The sequence below is a fragment of the Littorina saxatilis genome, linkage group LG10, assembly GCF_037325665.1.
Source record: "Littorina saxatilis isolate snail1 linkage group LG10, US_GU_Lsax_2.0, whole genome shotgun sequence".
Taxonomy (NCBI): Eukaryota; Metazoa; Mollusca; class Gastropoda; order Littorinimorpha; family Littorinidae; genus Littorina; species Littorina saxatilis.
The window spans coordinates 41,344,749-41,348,349 of NC_090254.1; positions in this window are offsets into that span (position 1 = coordinate 41,344,749).

The following is a 3,601-nucleotide window of genomic DNA, read 5'->3' on the forward strand; positions in this document are numbered from 1 at the left end:
TTTTATTTTTATTTTATTTATTTTTGAATTAAACGTCTCACACAGATTTCAATGACATAAAAGCGAACCAAACACGAAAACAGATGTTGAAAATCGAACTCAGCCCGCCAGGCCCAGTTTGTTTTCTGTGTGCGATCCTGCCCCATGGGATGTCATGGACCCCGGAACTTATCTGACAGTCTGGGAATCCAAGACAACGCGCTGCCTGATAGTTTCTGTCACTCGGTCGAAGTTACACCTCCACTCCTCCCTCCCCATCCCCCTCCTCGGATCACCCTTCCCCCATACCCCCCCCCCCCCTCCCCGCCCAAACCTCCATTCCCCCCAACCGTTCATCGGCCATCCTATTTTGTGTTTTCACCAACTTCCAATTAAAGTTGTGGTATCCATCTTTGTGTGTCTGAAATTGATTAGCCACGCGATTTTGAGGACATCGGTTCGGGGGGTATTTGTTTGTTATAGGGGAACGGTGTCTCATTTCAAGGAGTTGGCGAAGTTGTTTAAAGCCATGTCAGTGATTAAGTTCATCTTTACTCTGACGGGACTTTCATTTGTTGTGTGTGTAGTGTGTGTGTGTGTGTGGGTGTGAGTGTTAGTGTGTGTGTGTGTGTGTGTGTGTGTGTGTTTGTGTGTGTGTGTGTGTGTGTTTGTGCGAGCGTGCGTGCGTGCGTTCGTGTGTGTGTGTGTGTGTGTGTTTGTGCGAGCGTGCGTGCGTGCGTTCGTGTGTGTGTGTGTGTGTGTGTGTGTGTGTGTGTGTGTGTGTGTGTGTGTGTGTGTGTGTGTGTGAGTACGTGTGTACGTATGTGTGTGTAAGTGAGTGTACATTTGGTCGTTCTGTTCTTTTATTGCAGACGTAGTATCATTTTAAAAACACACCCCTTAGCTTTGATGTAGTCACATTTCCCCTAATGGTGGGAACTTGAAAGAACATAATTTATACCAAGCGATTCCTATAGGTCGTAAGTTGTGCACGAAAAGCAGCTTTAGGTTACGTCTCACCTATTCTTTCTTTCTTTATTTGGTGTTTAACGTCGTTTTCAACCATTCGAGGTTATATCGCGACGGGGAAAGGGGGGGAGATAGGATAGGGGAAAGGGGGGAGATGGGATAGAGCCACTTGTTAATTGTTTCTTGTTCACAAAAGCACTAATCAAAAAATTGCTCCAGGGGCTTGCAACGTAGTACAATATATGACCTGGCCTTACTGGGAAAATGCAAGTTTCCAGTACAAAGGACTTAACATTTGTTACATACTGCTTGACTAAAATCTTTACAAACATTGACTATATTCTATACAAGAAACACTTAACAAGGGTAAAAGGAGAAACAGAACCGTTAGTCGCCTCTTACGACATGCTGGGTAGCATCGGGTAAATTCTTTCTCGTCCCAACCAAAATGGGACTCCCCCTAACCCGCGGCCGGTGTCTCACCCATTGTTATACTGTGTTTTATAGGCAAAAATAATGGATTGGGGTAAGATAACCACACACAAAATAGGATCGGTCGGTCGTAAGTTGTTGTTGTTGCTGCTGTTGCTGTTGTTGTTGTTGTTGTTGTTGTTGTTGTTGTTGTTGTTGTTGTCTTTAGTAATCACAAAAGCAACCTTTTTCCCTTTGTAGTGAGCTCTAAAGAAATTGTACATTTGTCTGCGAACCTTCATTTTTTCAGAGTGACGAAATCAGTGATGATTGTTTTCGACAGACAAAAATAGAGCACTTCAACTTTTTGGGGAGTGGCTTCTGGCCTAAGCCATTCTGAGTATGCTCCAAGGAGTGTATCCGTGTTGTAAATTGACCATGAGTCCTGTGTACTTGTCTGTGGGATAAGGTCATATTGGTCAGATTGGATCGCCGCTAGCTCAGACGTCTGTGTGTCGGATTCGCTTTGCAGTTTATTTGGTGCGTATATATGCCTACGCATTCCAACTAAGGAGATTATATGCAAAGACACAAGACAATACATCTCAAGGATTGTATTATCCATAAAAAGGCTGTACCGAAAAAGGATGTCTGCCTTGCTAACAAGACGCCAGGCGAAGGAGAGTAGGGTGTGTGTGTGTGTGGGGGGGGGGGGGGGAGAGGCAAGCAGACAACGAGACCAAAAAGGTGAAAGTGTCAGACTAAGAGAGTTGCCGACAGAGAACGAGAAAAAGTGAAAGTGTCAGACTAACAGAGTTGCCGACAGAGAACGAGAAAAAGTGAAAGTGTCAGACTAACAGAGTTGCCGACAGAGAACGAGAAAAAGTGAAAGTGTCAGACTAACAGAGTTGCCGACAGAGAACGAGAAAAAGTGAAAGTGTCAGACTAAGAGAGTTGCCGACAGAGAACGAGAAAAGGTGAAAGTGTCAGACTAAGAGAGTTGCCGACAGAGAACGAGAAAAAGCATGGTGCGTGCTTACACGAAATCCTTTCATTTAAACACACACCAAAAAGGTCTCTGCAGAATTGGATTAGGCCAACAAAAAAAATAGGTCTGTTTACGGTAACCCGACCGACCCTATTTTTTTCGCGCGACCCTAGACTTTTTTTTGGCATTTGGGGAAAAAAAAAAATCTTGTTTTTTTTTGCAAAATAACATAAAAATATGGTTTTTTGAAGAAAAAAATAAAAATAAAAAATACCGACCTACCGACCCTATTTTTTTGGCCTATGTTACCGTAAACAGACCTATTTTTTTTTTCCAAAAAGGTCTCTGCAGAATTGGATTATTGACACCGGTGTCCCTTACGAGGTTATTTCAACGAACATGTTCCACCCTGCTCAGAAAATATCCATGCTTTTGAATGTTTGTGGCTGGAGTCTACCCCTAGACAAAAGAAGTAAAACTGATCATATTCTTTTAAAACGTGAGATGTTTGGGGTTTTTTGTTTTGTTTTTTTCACATTTATTTATTCTTTACAAGGACAACACAAGCAAACAATGAGGACATTATGAACGTACTACCTGCTTAATAATAATACAGTCAAATAATAATACAGTCAAAGAAAAAAAAAGACATAAATATATATATATATACACAAATCATCACATCTCTGCACAACCTAGCGTACACCTAACCAACTTTTCATATGAGGACCATAATTCTACACATTTGGTAATGTTACCAGCAATGAAACTGGAATATTTTTCTATTTCAAATCTGTATTTCAATTTCATTCACGTGAGATGTTCTGTATCCTCAAGGAGTTCTCCTGCCAGAAATACAAACAAAGTAGGGCTTACTCGTTAGTTTGTAAGATAACGATTACTGAAACTTGACTATTGGGCATCATACTTTCTGCACAACATCACTGCTGAAGAAATTCTATGATTCTGCATTGAGTATGTCAACAAATCAAGAATCAATGATCCCACCGGAAGAAGACTGCTAGAGAAACAAAACACAACAAAAAACACAGTTACTTCACTGCTAAATTAAATCAAAAAATGTACACACACAAAAACGTTGTACCCACTTGAGAATTTAAATTTCTGCGGTGGCTGACATGATAGAACCATGGTAATATGAGAAGGAAGTGCCTATATATTTGACGTTTAAACAGGGCTCCCCATAGAGCGTGTCCCTGCGTCCTATACGCACTAGAAGCCGAAATCACGTAC